This window comes from Lagopus muta, chromosome 1, assembly GCF_023343835.1.
Source record: "Lagopus muta isolate bLagMut1 chromosome 1, bLagMut1 primary, whole genome shotgun sequence".
Classification (NCBI taxonomy): domain Eukaryota; kingdom Metazoa; phylum Chordata; class Aves; order Galliformes; family Phasianidae; genus Lagopus; species Lagopus muta.
In genome coordinates, this window is record NC_064433.1 from 46,658,521 (window position 1) to 46,680,012 (window position 21,492).

General features: G+C 38.8%; 1 protein-coding gene and 1 long non-coding RNA gene across 2 annotated transcripts in view; both read left to right on the forward strand.

The window, feature by feature from the left end:
• LOC125699258 (uncharacterized) overlaps positions 1-6,253 on the forward strand; it is a 33,048-nt gene extending 26,795 nt beyond the window's left edge. The window contains exon 3 of the long non-coding RNA XR_007379491.1: positions 5,783-6,253. This is a non-coding gene — a long non-coding RNA (uncharacterized LOC125699258). The remainder of the gene's footprint in view (positions 1-5,782) is intronic.
• A 2,295-nt stretch (positions 6,254-8,548) lies between these two features.
• The window catches only part of ANO4 (anoctamin 4), a 168,784-nt gene continuing 155,840 nt past the window's right edge, over positions 8,549-21,492 (forward strand). The window contains exon 1 of the mRNA XM_048958570.1: positions 8,549-8,881. The gene's annotated coding sequence lies outside the window, so the exon portion shown is untranslated. The remainder of the gene's footprint in view (positions 8,882-21,492) is intronic.

Genomic DNA, 21,492 nt, shown 5'->3' on the forward strand with positions numbered 1-21,492 from the left:
GTGCATGTCTGCACGTGTATCCTAATTTGTAATGTTTTTGTGTTTGCCTTCTTATTTTCTAATGGGTTAGCACACTGTCACTTCTGACTTGTTTGCTAACTTTAGCATTTTCAGGGGCAAGATCTAAGTTCTGTCATTAAAAAGTAAGTGAACTTCAGTTTAATCTCTTACTGGACAGTCCATCTTCTCTGTGCCATGTTTATCTACGCTAGGAACTAACCTATGGATTGGGCTTCAGGAGATTATGTCCTTTGTGTAGTCTAAATCATTTCTCTCCAGTCACTCATCCTGAAAGGGCTTGTCTTTTTTGTCTTTGATTCAAATAAGCAGCAAACTTTATTTTTTTCTTTTCTTTTTTTTTCTAATGATAAAAGAACAACAAAATCACAACAAAAAGGGGAAAAAATATATGTTTTTTTTGTATTTATTTTTACTATTTAACTGGCTTATCTCTTGACCATCTCTTCTGAAATTAGTATGGATAGGGGGATAAATGCGTTATTTAGAAGAGAAATGTAAGGTTTGTGGCCTATTATAAGATCATTTCATTGCCGTGAGTTTAATTTTATTAAATTAGGGAAGTAGTTACAGATTAATAGAATATGCTGAACCATTAAAATATGATCTGTAAAGTGTGTTAAAATTGCTTCCTAAGCTTGTGTTTTAATTTGATCAGTGCTAATTTCATATTCATTGTGCATAATATCATTAATATACTGAAAACAGCATTAGTAGCATAATTCAGTTTAAAATATTTTAAAAATGGGTAATCATAAATACTGATTCCCCACTTGAAAAAAAGCAACATCAAATTAAGACTTCACTTTGGAGGGCTCTGTATATTCCCTACTTGTACCTACTAGGTTTGGCTTCAGGCTGCATTGGCTACATTGCTGTGGGTTTTTTGTTGTTGTTGCTTATTACAGCCTTCTCAAAGATGTACTTTATATTTAAAGAAGTAATACATGTATAATTTTCTTACTTGATTTATAGAGCCTAATTCTGAGATCCTGAAGTAAAGACCAAACGTGATACCTTAAATGTAGAACTGGTAATGGCATGCTTGGTATGAGTCCTAGCCCTCAGTTACCTCTCTGTGGCTTTGATTTACAGTCCTCTTTGCAAAGGAGGTGAGGAGGGGGGAAACCTTCTCTTGTAGGAAGAAAATGGAAAATATTCCATTTTTATGCTTAGACATTAGAGTTTGTGGCTTTGGTTGACAAATGGGGGTGCAAGACTATGCCTTTTTCCCATGATGAAGCTAAATGTCAGAACTTTTTTTATGCAGTAATAAACAGGGAAATTCAACGTTAGTGGAAAAAGAAAAAACCTGTGGGGTGAATTTATTATTATTCCCTAGATAAATTTCCTTTAGAGAGTCTGTAGAATACAGTCATGAATATCACAGCTTTTTCTGCCAAATTATGTCTATAAGCATTGTTTTTTCAGGGATCTTTTTTTTTTTTTTTTTTTTTTTTTTTTTTTTCTCTCCATGAGCTGATTTTCAACGTGGGGTTTTGGCTTAATCACTGAAGAACTCAGATTTTCTTATTTTTATCAAACAAGTTTTACAAACACTCTAATTAGGACTAACGATAGCGTACTCAGCAGCTGTAGTTTTTATCCACACAGTCTTGTCAATTATTTGTACTGCTTCTCACCTGCATTAGAACTAAATTTATGTTGTAGAAATGAAGGTCTGGAAGAATTAATTATTCTTTTCCATCTGACTGCTTCTGGTACTTTTAAAATTGCTATATGAATGGCATAAAATAAATAAATAACCCAAGGTAGAAAGTATTAGTGGTCAAATTGACTTTGTGTTAGCAGCATCTTTTCTTGAGTTCCATCATGCTTTTCAGTTTACTTTCCATCTCTATGAGCAGTTCAGAACCTCCTGTACTCAATTCCAAATGCTGCATCAGCAGCATGTGTGGAAGTTTGTGAATTCCTTGGTTTTCATTTATCTAGATAAATAAAGTTTTTCCCTGGACAGATACTGATTCTTCTTGCTTTATTATCAGCACTTTAAAAAGGAAACCACTTTTATATGATTAGGAATTGTTTATTTATCTGAAGAATATTTAAGAATATTTTCATTTTTCCAAGGAAAAAGCATTTTGAAGAGTGAAGTCTTCTCTTGTTAAAAATAAATCATTTTTATCTTACAAGGAAAGTCATAAAATAAATTTGAAAATTTGCTATGCTGACAGCTATGAATATTAATGTGTAATACAGTAGAATAGATAAAGCGTCTCTTAGAGTCAGGAAAGATTTTGCAGTATGATAGGAATTGTATTTTTATTTAAACTGGTCCTGTCTGTTAAAGTTCTTTTGTAGAAATACTGGGATAGTCAATTATAATTTTAAAGGCAGAAAAATACAATAACTATTTCTGTTTTGCCTTTAAGGAAAAAAAAAACTTGAGATTACTACTCCAGCACTAATTCAAAAGTTTTCTCATAAGAAACCACAAAGCAAACTGTTTTACAATCAGCAGAAAGATACCTTCTCTCAGTGTGTTTTAAAAGAATTAGTTAAAATCCTGCATGGCCTCAAAAATAGCCCTGAAAGTTTGCGAAACATGCAAAGAACCATCATGTGGCAGGTGGATAGACCAGAAAATGTTTTAAGCCTGCTGAGATGACTAATGACAAATATCACAGCGCTCAGTGATCAGTGTAGAGGTTAGAATTTTGATAACTGAAAACAATGGATAATAACAATTACAAAGTGGAAAACAAAAAGGAAGTTGAAGGGTATTTGAACTGAGCAGTACTAATTTTTCTAGTTACCTTCACCCAAGGCAAAAAACTAGCAGAAGCTTAGGCTTTTCCTTGCTCTCATCAAGAACCTCAATACAGGGTACCAGAATTGTGCTGAATTCCTTGGACAGGTGCCTCAACACTCTTGCCAAGCAAAGAAGAAAGGTTTTATACATTTCTTACATTCTTGATTTTACTATTTCCTTCCTGTCTCCTTCATTTAATTCAGAGCCTGAAAACATTCTGCATTCAGGAGTGATCACAAAATCGTAGAGCTTGGAAGGGACTTCTGGAGATCATCCAGTACAACCCCCCATTAAAGCAGGTTCACTGGAGTAGGTTACACAGAAGAGCATCCAGACGAGTCTTGACTATCTCCAGAGAAGGAGATTCCACAATCTCTCTGGGCAGTCTGTTTCAGTGCTCTGTCACTATTTCTCATGTCCAGATGGAAATTCCTGTGCTCCAGTTTGTGCTCAGTGCCCCTTGTTCTGTTGATGGGCATCACCAAAAAGAGCCTGGCCCCATTCCCTTGACTTCTGCCCTTTATACATTTATAAGCATTGATAAGATCCCCTCTCATTCTTCTCCGGATTGAACAATGATGCCAGGTCTCTCAGCCTTTCCTCATGGGGGAGACAGTCCAGTTCCCTAATTATCTTTGTGGCCCTCTGCTGGACTCTCTCGAGTAGTTCCCTGTTTTTCTTGAACTGAAAAACACAGAACTGGATGTAGTACTCCTGGTGTGGCCTCACCAGAGTGGGAGGATAACCTTCCTGAACCTTCTGGTCACACTCTTTTTAATGCTGGCTCATGGTCAATCTGTTCTCCTTTCTCTCCTGAGCTCCTTTCCAGCCAGTCAGCCTCTAACCTGTGGTGATGCATGTACCGATCCTCCTGAGGTTTAGGACTCTGCACTTGTCCTTGTTGAACCTCATCAGGTTCCTTTCCACACAACTCTCCAGCCTGTCCAGGTTTCTCTGATCCTGACATATTGGAGAAACAAAACACTTGGACTAAAACTACTCACTGAAACTTTAGACATTTCTCACTGCAATCTGTTTTATTCCTTTATGCTCAGTTCTACTTCTTCCCTCACCTCCCTGCAGCATTCACACATTCACCTGTCAAAGTATATTGTGAAGATGGGACCTGCGTGCTGGCAGAGTCCATCCCCCCTGTGCCTTCCTAAACCTTTCACTTCTTTGAGCAGCTGACATCTCCAGTAGGAATCTTTATTAAATCCTACATATCATCTTTAACTTCTGGCTCAGGAATGTTGTTTTGAACTTTTGTCACATAAATTATTGAGGAGGAATAGAGAGAATAGTTCTGAATCCCCCAGTCCTGAGTTTGTTTTCCTTTCTGGACTAACAGATACATAGGTAGTACAAAACAAACCTCAGTTTTGATGAGTGGTGCTCATTTGGTTCTCTTTCGTCAAAAAAAAGCATTTCTTTTTTTTTTTTTTCCCCTCTAACTAGATGTAGAAAAAGAGCTGGTTTCAGTATTATTTTCCAGGCAGCAGTCATTGTACTGGAACAGAGGAGGTAATTAATTATCTGTGGACATATGTGTGTTTTTCCAAAGAAATTGAGATCTTTTGTTCACCAGAAACATAGATCCATCATTAAATATACTCTGAGCATCTCTCAGAGACATTTTGTATTTCTTGAAGGTGGCTTCAATATGAGCCATAAACTACTTGAATGTTCAATCCTCTGCTCTTAGCAGAAAGCTTGAACTAACGACTATTAGCCTTTATTCATATCTTATGTGTTGTTATAGCTGACATCAGAGAGGGTCTGGATGGCACCACTGCAATTCTTCCTGCCTCTGTGGGCAGCCTCTTATCGTATCTGCCATGCTTAAATGAAAAAAAGTGGGGAAAAACCATGCAATCCCTTCCCTTTACAGGAAGATAAGGTCCAGTTTTATTCGTTAAGAGACTCACTGGAAAATATTCATCACTGTCCACCAAAGTCTCCTTGCTTCCTTCTCTGCTGTTATAACAATTTTAGGCTTTGCATATATCCTTATATGAGAAAAAGGGAATTGATGCAAGGAAAAAGGCTGTAAAATGAATATTAAAACATGATCTCAGGAGTAGGTGTGAAGTCTTTCTTCTACAAAGTGTCTTCAGACACCCATTGTCCTGATTTCAGCCTAAGCAGGTTTAGCAGCACACTGATGGTTGCTTGTTGCTGAGTGATGGGAGTGTGCCCAGGGCCAGGCCTGGCAGCATGGTGGGGAGAGCCAGGACGGTGCCTGAATGAGGCACAGGGTTGTTCGGTTGTTCCATACCATGTGGAAGGCCATAAAGCTGTGGGAATTGAGTGGGGTAGGCTACTGCTCAGGAGCTGCTGGGTATCAACTGAGACCTTGTGTTACTGGTGTCAGTTGGTACCAGTTGTGTTGTTGCTGGGTGTCAGTGAGCAGGTGGCAAATGAATGCATTGCTGCTATATAAATTTTAAAAAATATATATATTTATATAATAACTGCATTTTTATTTCCATTCTCCTCTTCTGTCTTAGTAAATAGTTTTCATCTCAACCTGTGAGTTCTATTATGTTTTCAGTTCTCTCCTTCGACCCACCTGGAGGCAGTGAGCAGACAGAGGTGTGGTGTTGAGCTGCTGCCAGGTTACAGCTCAACAGTCCTTTTGGCACCCAATGTGGAACTCTAAGCATTAAGATAATGACAGATTTGACCAGAGTACGTTGAAACAGACTTGGTGTGTCAGATAGTCTAATAGTTGCTGGTCATTATGCTATTTTTTCTATTTTTTGAGATCTTTCAAAATTTTTTCATTGAACTATGTTACTGACTACGTATGATCCTTGTTGCACTGTTTACCATTTCCAGGGGCTGGATTAAGGTTATCATTTTTGTGCACGGTGTAATGCTAGTTGAGAAACTAGTCTGGTATTTGTATACAGTCTTCATCTTTGAATGCAGTCATTTTCATACTTTGGAAACTATATCTTGGAAACTCTTTATAATTTCACTTTTTAGTTTTCTCCTCAGGAAGCCTGGCTGTGGGGAAGAAAAGCAGGAGTATTCAAGCCAGCATGTTATTATTGCTCTGCCTACTGAATGTGTTTCTGGTTTTGTTTAAAATTAACTATTTATAACTATCCCCAAAAATCTGCCCCAGGGCTGGATAGTTATGAGTGTAGAAGAGTGGGATATTTGGCAGGTACCTAGAACAGTAGGCAACCCCAGTGTTTTGCACCTGAACAACTGCAGAATCCTGAGAAACAAGTGAAATATTTTGAAAAGGTGTGCTGTCGCCCTGGCAATTCTAGAGGGGCACAAATAACTGCCACGTGCTGGGGTCTGGCTAGTGACTACCAAGTTTAACATTATTCAGCACTCTAAAGGGAAAGAGGTCTCCAGATCTGATGACAGTGCAACAGAGCCTAAGGTTGCTCCAAACCCTGCAGCTCAATCAGGAACCAGCCCGGGCCAGCATTGGTCACTGCTGTACACAAGACAAAAATGGCTACAAAATTCAGCTCATTTAGTAAGGACACAGACTCGTACTAAAATGATGATGGAAGGAGAAGACGAAGATGAAGCAGGGACATCATGAGAATGGGAGCATGAAGTCATAATTTTCCAACTTCTAACTCTGAGTGAGCTATTAGATATGTGAATAGACTTCAGATGTCATCTAGGCAAGCATATGTATTGTCACTTGGTTGTTCCAGTGCTAAAGGGGCCAGTAACCTGGACTTAATAGGCAGCAAAGCCAGGCAGTTGGAAGGCCTCTCTAAGGAAAGGGGCATTGACAAAGTGATTGGAAGCTTTCACCCTAATGAGACGACTCTTGTTAGCCATGAAGAAAAGATAGTCCTTTAAGGAAGATCTGGTATATTTCCCAGGCAGGTGAGCCACCATGAAGAAAGATATTCAGTACCTGAGGAGACTATCTGTGCTGGAGATGATGTATAATAATGACCTGGATGATGACCAGTTATCCCAAGATTCTGTTGATGTCAGGTGCCTGGAATCTAGGTGGTGGAAATTTGTAAAGAGTGCACTGTCATCATTTGCCACTGCATTATTGAAAGGTATTACTGCTCAGTATTGCTGCTGTTCTCTCTAGTGGTAGAGAACATGATTATACAAGCAAATCAAGTAGATTTCCACATACCTAAGAATCATCCCACTGAAGAAGATCAAAACAATCAGCCGGTGGATCAGGCTGTGAGGATTGAAGTGGCTCGGGTAGATCTGGATTGTCAGCATAAGAGTGAACTATTTCTAGTTTGATGGACTCATGAGACCTCTAGGCATGACTCATGACATCCCCTAGGAAGGGAGTAATTTATAGATGGACTTGGGATCAAGGGATAGATTTGGCTATGGATGTTATTACATAGATTGTCCAGGAATCTGAAACATATGCTGCAATTAAGACAAGCAGATAAAGCCTCTTCGGTATGGAGGATGATGGCAGAAGTATAGATATGGGGAGACCTCACAGGCTGATTATATCACACTCCCACAAACCCGCCACAACAAACGCCGTGTACTAACAATGGTAGAAGCAACCACTGGAGATCTGGAAACATACATCATGCACCATGCTGCTGCCCAAAATGCTATCTTGGGCCTTGAAAATCAAATCTTGTGGCAACAGGGCACCTTAGAAAGAATTGAGTCTTGGACTAATGGGACTAATTTTCAAAATACCTGGTCCATCTTCTAAAATGTGAATACGAGCTTGGTGATATTTATGTTTATTTTACAGCATGGCAGAAATCTGGGACTGACAACTCTAAAAATGCTTTTAGAAGATGAACATTTAACACTGCATGTCTACTAGCAGAGTGTCTGCTTTAATTAAATGCAAATTGCATGCTGTATTTTTGCCTGTGCCACTGTGGATTGCATTGTGCAGTAGGACCAGAAGAATTTCTCCTCCACAGTTAAATCTAGGCATTTATATTTTGGAAGCAGAAGCATTCTCTGGAACTTGCAGAGTTTGGCAGCTTTAATGTTGACTGCATCATTGTCCTGTTTGGGTTAAATGCCACAGAATGGTTTGTTTCCAGACTGTGGGTATCCTTATTGCAAATTAGGTTGTGCTCTATCTGTTTATTTTTGTTGTTAAAATGTCCGACAGCAAGATAAATAACATCACAAACATTTAACATAAGTTGTCTTTTGAGGGGATGCTGGAGGAGATGTTGATTATATATTTTGGGGGATGTGCTGCAGTCAAAGTTTCATAATTTCACATCAAAAACAGTGCTGCCTTTAATAAGACATTCCACAGCAGTGGATCTGTGCTGTAAAATCTCTCGCAGACTTCTTTCTCTTCCCAAAAGAGAAGGAGGAGTTTCGTGTGTGTTTCACACACACAAGCTACTGACTAATAAACTACAAAGTAAAATGATGCTGGGATTCAAACCTCCAAACTTTTCTTGCTTTTGTACTACTGCACAATACAGAAAACAGCACATCAGAGTAGCATCCCAGGAAAAAGCTCATAGTTTTCAAAGCTCTTTTCCTTGGAGGAGAGGACGCAGTGCATGACGACAGTTTGTTTGCGTGTGGGCACGAAAAAGCTTGCAGGGGTTAAGCAGCAGATTACCTAAAGTGTTCTTGTGTGAGCAGGGACCGCGCCAGGCTGCCGTGCTTTGGACAACTGTCACGCTGGCATAACTCAGTTCCTCTGATTGGGTACTCTCAGCCACTGATTAAAAATGCTGATGCTGTCTCTGCGCTCCTTTCCACTTGGAGGAGAAATCTCTTTCCCCACCCCCAAGCCCACCTCTAGGATGTAAGTAATGGTGAGAAGATGAACATGAAAACAGTGCAGCCTGAGTGACTGGAGAAAAACAGCAGCCTGCTTTAGCTGCAGTGTTATGTAGGAGTCGTTTCCAGACTTCTTACCGTAGATTTTTCAGCACAAACTGCTAGCAGGTTTTGGAAGGCTGAGCAAGGACTTGCCACTGCTGTGTTAGTGTTTTCTGTGTAGCATCAAACTGCCTTGCTTTTCCCTGGACAGCTGTGTTCAGAGCTTCAGGTGGAAATCTTTCTATTGAAGAGAGATAAAAAGGATCTTTAATCTGATTCTCTTTGGATCTTTCTATTTTTATGGTAAGTGCCAGCATGTATTGGCTGAGCATAGCTTCTTTGCTGCAGTGCTCATGCTCTCTCCCTCCCTCCCTCTCCCCTTTCTCCTTTCCCTGTCTGTTTTTCCCCCTATGTTCTTAGATAATCCTCATGACCTTCACTCAGTACTAGTTATCATTTTCATCTACTTCATAGCAGTTGTGAGCTAACTGAAATATGTTCTCTCTTGATTTTTGCTCTTTTCCCCTCTCTGACTCAGAGCTCTGAAGTAGTGATTGCAATCTGAGTGTTGCCTCTTTGTCCTTGAAACAGGAGGCTTGAACGTTGCTTGCAATCACCCGTGGCAGCAATGGCTTAAGGTTCTGGGGAACTGAAGGAGAGATTTGATGAAGATGACTCATTTCTGTAGGTCTGCATTGCTCTGACAGAATGGCACAGATAGCCCCCTGCTTTGGCTAGTCATCCAGAAAACTCTGACACCCCTGTGTGCAAGAGTGCGGAGTACATGTGGTTTATGCATGTGTGTGTTATTGGCATAGGAAGGACCTGCTCTTCCAGCATTTTATACATAGAAACACCTGATGACAGATTTTAGTTGGACCTTCTGCATCTTTAAAGTGCTGACTGGTTGGGACGAGAAGTTACAGCACAAGCAACCCAATAGCCCTCATCCCTCTCTGATCTATACAGTTGCAAATTCTTACTCTTTTACAACTCCACAGTCGAAAAGAAGTGTAACTAAATTAAATCTTTTCTTACTTAATCCGTGTCCTAATCTATGTTAACAGCACTGATGTTGCAAGTAAGAAAGGTCATTATTTTGTCCACAGGCGTCTGTGACCTTAGACATAATCTTTTGTTGTGTGAAACATAAAAGTAAATGCAAATACTTGCCTTTTAGTGTGAGAGAACTGCAAAAATATTAAGTTACATGTTTTATATTGTGCATCCATTATGTGAGTTGAGTACACATAGCAGTTACACACTGCAGGAATAGTAAGGACTTCACTAAATCTTTAAAGGTCTGCTGAAGTCAGATGTAACACAGGCTCAAACTCATTCTAAGCTGACATGCCTTCAAAGGGAGGCAATGGGGTGATGTGTTTTTACACTTTTGTTTTAATGAGGTAGGACAAGAATAAAGATTTAATTCTGTCTCTGCAGTGCCCTTTTCAAGAAAGAGAAATGCTGATATCCAGAAATTATTTTCATTGTTTAATGTGTTTTATGCCATGGCTTAATGAAATAATTTTGCTGGTGGTTCATGCTGTAGTTCAGAGGGGCTTATTTCACCTGAGCTGCTTAGATCAGCACAGTTTGTGTACCTCCTTCCCTCTCCCAAATTAGTAAAAACTTTCAGATGTTGCAGTTGTTTTGCGCTCCAGTACAGAAAGGACAGGAAAGGGTATTTATGTGTGGTTGGCTTGGTGTGTGCGCACTGCAGAAGGAAGGACACTCAGGGATCAAAGCAGGACATTCAGTGTTCAGCACCTGCAAGAGGTACAGGGGGAGGAGAAGACCTCACACAGATCTGCAGGTAGAGGATTTCATGGTGCAGTGAGGTACCTGCTGCATTGCTTTCAGGGGAAAAAAAAAAAAGAAACAAAAGTACGGTAGGGGCCAGCACATGCCCAGATGCCAGTGGTCCTAGTCAGCTGTCTCATCTGCTCACGATGGCATCATGCTGCACCCGCTGGTGCAGCAGAGACTCTTCACCAATCCAGGAGGGCATGCTGCAAACCTGCCTTTCCTGCTCTCTTGGTATCTGTGCAGTTCAGTGAGTTGTTCAAGCAAAACTTATCCCTAAAGCAGTCCTCCCCAGTGTCTATTATAAAAAGGCTGTAAGGTCTGCGTTTCTTAAGTGGGGAACAAAGATGTCTGTATTTGTTCTGTTTCCATTTCAATAAGCTCTGACACAACTGCAGCAGTAAAGAAACTTTTGGTTGTGAAATAAGACCAGCAGTGATCTTGTTAGCGCACGTGGGGAAAGGTCCTGAGTGCCTGTAGGTCACAGCATCGCTTTTAGGAGACCGAGCTGAAACTTCTCTGTATTAAAAGTAAGAAGTAATTGTGTATAGACATCTGCACATTGAAATGCTTACTGTGTTTTTTTCTTCCTTAGAAAATTATTGTAAACTTTAGAAGTAAGACGATGTGCAAAATACATGTGCAGTCAAAATGATTCAAAAGATCAGTTAAGTGTGGCACAGTACATTATTTTCAAGCTTTTATTATAATATCAGACATTCCCCTATGTTAAAATCTACACTTATGCCTAACATTTAATCCCAAGGACTGTTCTCACTTGAAAAATGTCACGTCTGAAAGACTATCTTGTAAAAGCTGATTTTCAACCTAAAAGCATAATCGCATATTTTTTCAATAAAAGTTTAAAAGCTGAAATATAAAACGTAGTGTGCTTTTCAAATAGTCTTGAGGCAAAGGAGAAGGAAGAAAAATAATAAATTTGAAGTATTTTTTCCATTTTAAACCACATGAGCTTGCAATGGGATGTTTACATTTGGAACCTGACGTCTGTGTACTGCAACTGCGACGACTGCACCTAAATTCTGCCAGCACATCCTGTTGTAGCCTTGAGCTAAAAAATAAAGCTCCTGTAAAACCCTAGAGAGGTAGAGAAAAGAGGGAAACCCCAAATAACAAGAAATTCAAGTAGGCAGATGTTCCTTTCAGTTCTTAGGAATCCCATGAATGCTGAGATACAGGGATGCATGCATAGTACTTCCTTGTTTCACAGCATGGTGTCATGTTAATTCCTTTGCAGAATGTCTGAGGACTGCATAGAAAACAACTGCAGGGAGGGGAAAAAAAAAAAAGCAGCCAGCTGAAATCACCCAATGGTCTGATGAAGTCACTGCATTTTTTTTTCTCTGTGTGTGTGATAAGAATGCATTCCTCACTTGATTTGTCCATAAAACCTAATTCTTTAAAACTTCATACTCCACAATACTGTCATATACATTTATGTTACAAACACAATGGAATACTTTTCTACAACATGCTCACTAATTTCCCTTAAAACTAGTCTCGTTAGTTTTATACTTCCTGTGTACTCATATACTTTTGGACAAGACATATGCAGCTATTGATGGTCACCGGCTAAAGAATGCAGGTGGTGAATTAACTGCATCCCATATTCCCTCTGTGCCCCAGACTGACATGTGATACATGTGATGCTGGGATGTGCATGATGCAGAGCTCAAGTCATCAGTACCAGGCAGTGCAGTGGTTAGGGATTTTCAAAGCACCTTGTGAAAACCATTTGCAAATGTTTTGAAAGGTACTGTGCTACATTATACTCTTAGATAGTTCATGTAACTACATTTTATAATATCCACTACATGTATGTATTACAAGTTGTATTAATTTAGTTTTGTTTGCTTCTTCCATAGCAATACAAGTATTGACATGTATCAAGAATTGACTGCAATTTCCAGGCTTTCTTTTATTCATATAGTTAACTTCTACTGATTTATCTGAACATTTTCTCTCTTTAAGTCTGCAGATTTTGTACACATTGATTTCAAGGACTTTGCAGCTCTAATACTGCAAATATTACAAATCTGTCTCTATATGTCTGGGGGCATTAACATATTAGCTGTCTTCAGCCCAGTTGCTATATTTGCAGTTTGTGGATGTCCAGAAGCTCAGTGCTTGGATGCTATACTACATAACGTGTCAAAAGGAGTTTGGTACTTTGGGAAGTGTTTGTGGATTTTTTCCATACTTGTGTGCAAGATTTATCTTTTGGGCATTATCAAATATGTCCAACACATCTTCTTTGGGTGCACTGCCCTCTTACTAAGTGCTTTCACTCTATGCCTGTCAGATCTCAGACATTTATGCTTTCTATCTTTACAACAGTGTAGCACTTATGTAGATCTGACTGACTCTTCAAGGCAACTGTGAGCTTTCCGTTCATGCTATGCATATTTGCACAGGAACAATTTTTTTTCATAGGAAATACTAGACAATAAATTGAGCAATTTTGTAAGTTAAAGAACTTTCTCTTGCATAGAACAAATCACAGCTGTCTCATTTCAGAGTCAGTGGGGCAGAATTAGGCCTGCTTAATTGGGGAAAAATCAAAGAATTAAACCATTCCTGACGGTCTGCTCTATTTTATAGGTTTCTTTAGCACTTCTGAACATAAAATTTAATTGGAAAGTTTAAAGACAAAGTATTTACTTCAGAATTACTTCAGAAACCTTCGTAGTCTTTTCTGGTGGAAGGTATGAAGAAGATAAAATTACCTAAACTCAAGTCAACCAAATGCAAGTGGTACTTGTTCTGATCATCTGAGATGTCTAAAATCAAGACGTTTATGCTGTTCTGTTTGCAGAATAAAATGAAATAATAATCTGGTGAAAAGGTATTGGACAGCTCTTCAGCATCCCAGTGGAAGGCGTTTTAGTACTGAAGCATGTTAATGCAAGTGTTTGATCTCTAAGAACAACGTCTCTGAGCAGGATGAATATCATTGAGGCTGCAATTAAGTCCCCAGATAGGAAACCTAATGGCACGCAGCTTTGTGCATATGGATGGATTTTGGCCTAAGAGAGCATGAGTCTGAGAGATAATTTTTAAGGAAAGACTCATGTTTCTTTGTAGTAGAGAGAACAGTATTATTTTTTAAGAGTTGGATGTAGAGCCTTACAACACTGCAAGGCTCAACAATCAAGGCCTCAGCACTCAAAATACTTTCCCTTCCCTCTACCACCTAAGGAGGATTTATGGCAAGCATACTTCCAAATGTGTCTCCACACATGAGAGAAGACTGATCCCTACCAGATGGTGAAGTCTGAGTTTGAGTTCAGAGATTTCCAGACCCTTCACTTAGGATTTAACCATCAGGCTTGCCGACAGGCTTGCTGTCCAAGAATTTTACACAGCTTGTTGACCTGAAAGCCCATATTACCAATGGATGATTTTTATTGCTATTGTTTACATAAGCTCTGGGTTATTCTTAATACACTCCCTGGCATTGTTTCAGTATTAGTGTTAGCTCTTCATAGTTATTGTGGAGTGTCAAATATGAACCAGCACACCATCAACATGAGATTAGAGCCACCAGCACACCTGGGTGCCAGTCTGGCACCCTAAAAACATAACCATTTTTGAACAGTCAATATTTGTATAACACAAGCCAGGATTAGGACTGTGTCATACTGGCTGTGTGTCTAAAATGCCTTGATCCTAGCAGATTGGCTCCTCATGCTTTCTCCATAGGTACAGTAGTAGAAGTTAGAGATTCTGGATTGCAGTTTGAAGCGTATCAAAGATCTGTGTCCCAAGTCTCTCATAGGAACCTATTGCTGTTTGATGACAGGAAGCTAGGAATAGCAGTTTCAGTATAATTTAAGCCACCTGTAGGTTTTATATCACCACTGCTGGTGGTTGAAATAGATGCCTGCTTCAGGATAGATTTTTTAAACTTCATTTATTTGCTCCTATTTGTAGCCCCCTGCAGTACTGATGTTAATTCTATATTCTATGTGGTGCTTTTGGCCTTAAGTATAGAAAAATTGTGCACTTTTTTTTTTTTTTTTTCTTTTAAGGAAGAAGTTAATTATCAAAATCACTTAAGAGGAGCAAGACTGAACCTTCTCTGAGCCAATTTGCTGTAAGGAAAAGCTAGGCTGGTGGTTATCTGTTTTGGATTCCCAGGAGATTATTTCCATTTCAGATCATTTTCTTTGACAAAACTGTCTTTTTGTGAAAATTAGACACAGTATTTACACGTCATATTGGACTTTTTGTTAATGAGCCTGAGAGTTCCTGGAGGATGCGTTCTTATAAAATGCCAGCTGAAATCCAAGGCTTTATGAGACTATTGGTATGTCTTGAGAGATTGTGAAGCTCGTGTTGAAAACTGGACAACAGGAGGCAGCTACAGGCAGATTTAGCAGGACAACAGGATTGGAACCTAAGAGCCAAATAAAATGATGACCTCATTAGCAAGAATATTATTTTTCTGAATACACTAGGAAAGCAACATATACCATAATTATGAAATCTAGAGGTCATAAAAACATAATGAAGAAGAACTAGGCAATTGATACTGGCCATAATTGTTTCAAGCTTTTCATACTGAAATTGGCAATGCTGCCTTGGATAACATCCAGGGTTTTTGAGGTTATTGTCATAGAAGTTCTCTATTCTAGACGATAAGGGGAAAATAAAGTTGAAAGCTCTCCAGACTTCAGGAGAAGGAAGGGAACCCAGTCACACCTCTGAATTGCAGCAGTTCAGCAGTGATTGTTGCACAGATTGATGTTCCTTGCAACAACAATGATTTTCCAGTAAGTGTTTGGAAAACAACGCAATGACAGAGATTAAAGGTCACATTTCAATGCAGAGGCATAACAGACCAGAAGTGCCATGTGAAATTTCAGTATGATAATCTCATTTCCTAAGCATAAGGAAAAGGACAAAATTGAAATTCAATAGGTGTTGCAGTGGGGGTGTACAGCAGGCCTTTGCTTGTCCCGATGTGACATTGTTTGCTGAAGGACACTTTGGCTCCTGGGTTATTTTGAAAAGACAGGTAGTGAGGAAAGGAAGATGGGTTTAGGATATCTGCTTCATTTCAGTCCCAAGAGGGAGCAGAGTGAGAAGCAATGAGACCGATGTGACACAGATTCCATGATTTTCAACATTTTCTTAAGGTTAGTTTGTGATGATTCCCACATCTGGGATTTGCTATGCACTTTCTGCTGTTCGGTCACACTGTGACAATTACTGCATAGAAACTTCACAATTGTCAAAGATTTACATGTCTTGCTCAGGATCATACAAAAATATGTGTCTTAGCAGAACCCAGGCCTCTCAAAACCTATGCCGGTGCCCTGCTCATGTCAGATAGCTTATTCTTCCAGAAACAGTGTGAGGGGAAAAGGGAATTATCATATTGTTAAAAAACATAAATAAGTATTTGGGATATTTGTGAAATAATTTTGATATCATTAATGCTTGTCTTTGCCTGTCTAAGCATTCTCAGTTATTTTTCTTGCCAGGGCATATCATGATTAGATTTAGATGGTTAGATTTTTATGTCCTCTGAAGCTCTCTCTAGTACTGCAGTGCACTCTGGGCTAACTGACTTGCAATTGAAGTGATATTTCTGCTTCACTGTTGTCAAACATATGTCCTCTTCTCTTTATAGACTCCAGGGGAAAAACATGTTCTGGGGACACGTTTTTTACCACTTATATCTTTTGAACTGCATTTTTTGGAAACATCTGGAAGCCTGCAAATAGATTTTATGCCTCAGATATGGCTTTGTGAGTAGTGCAGTGCATTCGTGGGTGCTTGCATTCTGTAATCTAGGCATAATTTATTATACTAAAAGGCACGGGAGACTGTAAAATCTGTGATTTAAGAACTAATAAATGGCAGAATTGGCTACATCTATACATTATTCTGTAGACTTTAGTCAGATGTTCACATGCAGTGGTTTTCACTGAGGTTTTTCTGTGTTCCATTTTGTCTTCCTTGTCTCATGGTTAGTATGTATGATTCAAACTGTGCTTCAAAAAAAGCCATCTCGATAGATGTATTTTTATGTCTTATCAGCATAACTTCTGCTGATCACCAGATGGCAAATAATTTTCCCTTCTTGTTGTCGTTGCCAGTTCTTATTCCTTTATAGACAAGGTGAGATTTTGCATGAAAATGAGAAATGCCCATTAGCTTAGGGCACTGAATTTGAAATCCCAAGAGCATGATTTTTTTAGTGCCTTTATAGTATTGTAGCATTTCATATAATCAAAATAAGGTGTGAATTGAGATTTTGAGGCCAGAGATGGTGAGTATCATAGCATTTATTAATCTTGTGTTGAAAGCTGGACAACCATTGAAGCCATTTATTTAGAATCATAGAATAATTAAGATTGGAAAAGTCCACTAAGATCATCTAATCCAACCATCACCACCATGCCCACTAAATGTGTCCCTCGCTGCCACATCTACCCTTTTTCTGCATTGAAGGCAGAGATAGGTATACAATCAACTACCTAAAGACAGAAGTTCAGATTCTTTAAACCAGAGACTAACATTTCTTTTCATGCAGCTTCAATTTCTGTTTTTGTATTCAGCTCCCCCTCTGCTGAAGGAGAGGCCACATAGAATTGGTGGTTATCTCAGAAATGTCTCCCAAGTGCACACTGAAGATAAAAATTATTTGTGGTTGTATCATATTGCATAAGCATAAAATGTTGAGCATATATCACTGATGCAGCCTTAAACCTGGCATTTCTGTAAGTCTGGTGGCTTGATATTGCAATCTAAACATTCTTTTGATGTAGTTTTTTTAATATGCCAACAACTAAATATTTTAAAAGGAAATATGAAATCCAGGAATTTCATCCTCTGATACTGAGAAAAATATTGGCAATATATGTAGGACAGATACTTAAGAGCTTCGGTTTTTTCCATCCTTGGTGTGAGCACACTGCGAAGTCAGCCTGGAGCCATGCTGCTTAATCTCTAGGCAGAAGGGTCACAAGGGGAAAACACGTCTGTTACTACAGAGTTCCCTCATAATGTGTAATGGGTAATTTAAAGGAAGAAAGTATTTTCTACAGCTACAAGCCTTTTTTCCGCTCCATCAGGGTAATTCTTTATTTGTTGCTATATGGTGTGGCTGCTGTCCAGGAGATCCCAGGAGAGAGGGTCTCTGTTTTCTTACTCCAACTGCTGCAGGGCTGTAACAGGGGATTAAGTGCAGGCGAGAAAACATTATCCTTGTTAAGGTGTTCTTGACCACAGCATGAGAATATTACCAAGTTTAAGCTTTAAAAAAATTTGTAGGTTTCACATGGCTGATGAAAGTCTGCCTTAATGGGATATTGAGCTTCCATCAAATATCAAATCCTGCTCTAACATATGGAGAAAATATATATATATATATATATTTGGCATACCAAAGTATGCTTTTTACTTCTGCTATCCTAAGCAACTGAGTTTCTTTTCCTTAAGAATCAAATAAGCTGGCAGTAATGGCTGTAACTGACTATCTCACCCAAAAGATACTTTGCCAGCTTTAAAAGAAAGGAAATTCTTGATTAGCTATTAAGCGAGCATGAGTTTTTACATGAGTTTTTTTGAGTTTTTACTTTACAGTTTTGGTGTTAAATGTAAACCCAATTAAACAGTGAAAATGTTTTCCTTACACATTATTATAATTTTTACTAAAGGACATAATATAAATAGTGCAAGTAATAACTGTAATTCTTCTAAGTGCTGTGAGAAAAAGAGCTACAACTTCATTTGCGTGCCCTTGAAACTATCAGGGGTATGGCCATGCTTCAGAAGCTTTACCAGAAGGTCTGGCCTGTGTGTCACAGTCATGGGACTACAAATTTTGAGTGAGAAAAGCATCTGAAATGCTGTTTGGAGCACCATTTGCAGACAGCTGTCACAGCACAGCATCCTGCAACGCATGAGGCTTTGTGGGGATTTGTTACCTGCTCGTTTCAGTGCCAGTGCAAGGACAAGAGCTGTGTTTAACACATGATCCCAGGAAGGGGCCTACCCTCGTGTCTACCCATTGGGCCACATGATGAGTTAAATTTCTCATGCTTTCACTTTAGATTCTCTCTGAATTAAAGTGGTGGATTTGTCATGATCTTAATGCACTTGTAAGCTGAAGACAGAAAAATTTCAGAGATCAGGAAATATTACTAAGGATGTTCCTTCAATCCTTGTTTATGTCTTATATCTGGAATGTATCGTGGAGATGTTTTTACGTGTAATCACGATTATGATTTTCTGATAACAATACACTCAGAAAGCGGAGGCAGCCATTTGCATAAATAGAAGCACAGAGGGCAAAATAGGACGTTCAGCCCCTCTACAGGGCATTTTTAGGGCACTAAGTACCTAATTTTGTGCCAAGGAAATTAGAGACTTATTGATTTACTCTGAAGGATATACAGAACCCTTGGTTTCCCACAAAGACCATTTCCTCCCCGCACAACTTAACAGTTGATATAGAAAAAGTCAGGCTTGCAACCTTTGCAAAGGGTCAGTTCTGTGTTGAATTTTATGCTTTGAGAAGGAGGAGAAGTTTTTTTGTTACTCATCTCATAAAAAGTCTGCCAAGCCAATAAATACTGCACCCTGCTAACTGCAAGATGCTGAACACTTTGGTACAATGTTAATCCTTCTGGATTTAGTATTGCTATTTTGCTGAGCAAGCTCAGACTTCAAGTGGGATTAACTAATTCAGCGGCAGGTGCTTCTGATAAATGGAGTGATGCAAGAGGCAGTGAGGAACTTCTTCCCCACATAAGAGCATCAGCAGGATTTGATGTAATTGAAAATCTTCGGTGAAAGTGTGAAATAGAATCCAGTGCTCCATTTTGTCAGGAAATCCATAAGTAAAAATGCATGCTTTTTCTCTTCATCTTGCTCTTGCACCAGGGTGTTGCCTGGCTCAGGCAGAAGCTGCCGTTCAGCTGCAGTCAATGGATTCCCTGTGGCTAGTGATAGCTGTCTGGATGGTGATAAGTCTAAAGTTCAAAGTCACCTCTACTTTCATGAGTATCACTTTTTATGAAGTATCACTTTTTATGAAGTATTATTCTAGCAGTTTTAGAAAATAGTCCATACATTTGTCATGGGGAATGAGTGAGAAAGGCAAGCAAGCAAAGTTTGTTCAAATTCTTTTATTATTGAGCACATCTTACTTTCTGGTTTCTGCTAATTTTGTCTCCATAAGCACTTGAGACAGGAGATTTTTTATTTTTTTAAAGTGCATGATGCTCGATACCTGGAATTGTGTGTTCTTGAATTCTACTGGTAAGCACTTAATTTTTGCTCTAAATTTCTAAGCTCCCAACTTTTTTAGCATGTTTTGCATAATTTTGAAATTTATTACAGAGAAAGTCCCAAAGAATACAGATGTCAGCACATGAGCCTACCAGTGGGGACAGGGATCGAATCCCTCTTTGTCTGCTTTGAACAATGGACAGAAATTCTTTGTAGAGGTGAGAAGCAAAATATCCCCTTGTTTCTATGCAAATTTTTGGCCAACTCTGCTTCCCAGTGTTTGAAGAGGAACAACCCATAAAGTAGAAATGAATGTCAGGAACAAGAGGAAATGTGAATGATGAGAAGGAGCAGGGTCAAGAGTTTTCCAGCACAGTTCACAGTTTGTGAGTGGCACAGATGTATTGAGCTTGGAGTTGGATCTTACTGAGGATACTCAAAAAATCAGGTAGAGTGTTTTCAATTTCTCTTGCCCATGCTGGAAGGGAGAGCTGACAGCTGTTAATCGTTGCTTACTCTTGGTGTTGACAGTGTCTTACTCTACTTTCTGATGCATACCAGTGGCCTACAAAGAGCAGATACAGGCTGCAGAAAAAGTGCATCAGCCCAGGGAATACAGAATTGTGTACTTTTGGTTTTAATTAGGCTTTTCTATTCTTCAGGGTTAAAAAAAAAAAAAAATAGAAAAGAAAATTGGTTCCACCACATACCTTTCTCCTTTAGGAAGAAATGAGGGTTTTTTGTTTTTTTTTTGTTAAAGGGGAACTGAAGGCAGAACAACGAATTGGGATGGGGAAGCATGTTTCAGATACAGCATTAACACAGAAAAATTGCAGAAGAAAGAGGATAGGATATAGTATCTGGAAATATCATTGTTCACTGCCATAAGCTCTAATTTTTTTATATAATTTTCTCTTTCATAAACATATTTTGGCCAGCACAGAGAAATAATTAGATTTTTAGAGTAAAATAAATGGCATTCATATTCATGCCATAATCACAGAAGACCCATAGATTTCACGGGCTCTGAATCTTATATTGAGTTTGATGACTAAATTACTAGAAATTAACAGTGCCTTGCTTGAAGCTTATAGAATGCACAACTAAGAAAAGGAAAAAAAAATGTTCTACCTTAATAATAACATTTTTTTCCAGGATCATTGGATAGAAAGAGGACCAAATAAATGAACAGATTAATTTTTCAATTAATTTTTAATATGAGACATTAATTTGCAGAAGAAGCTCCTCAGCTCCAGCTAGCTGATTCCCATTATTGTTTGTGTTGCTATTTCCAGGAGGTTTATGTGGGAAAACGCCTAATTTGGGATTGAAGTGGGGAGTGTTTCTTCTTGTGGTTAGACTGGTGAGCAACAAGGGATTGTTTGGCTTGTAACAGTAGAGTCTCTGAAGAGCCTTTTTAGGGGACTGGAGTGTTCAGAATATTGCAAACGATTGAACTGGTTCTACCATGGCATGAAACTGATGAGAAAGATGTCCATCTAGAGCTAATGGTACCAAAAATGCTCAGCGAGAGAGTTGTGACATTTCTTGACAACTTGCAGACAAGTTAGTGAGAGCAGAAGTTGCATTCAAACTGGACGCTTTGTTCTCTGGTGCTCTCAGTGCTGATTTGGTCCTGTGAAAATCAGCATTCAATTTGCACAGTATTAATTTATACAGAGAAAAAATAAGTGTGTTTTTCATGGCCGCTTTTCAACATTATACACAGAAAAGTTTGGATTGCATTTCTTACTTCTCATTTTCATACTGTTGGTTGTGAAAATAAATATGCAAGGGTAAACCTCACACTGAATTGAAGTCTTAAAAGGCATCAATAAAAA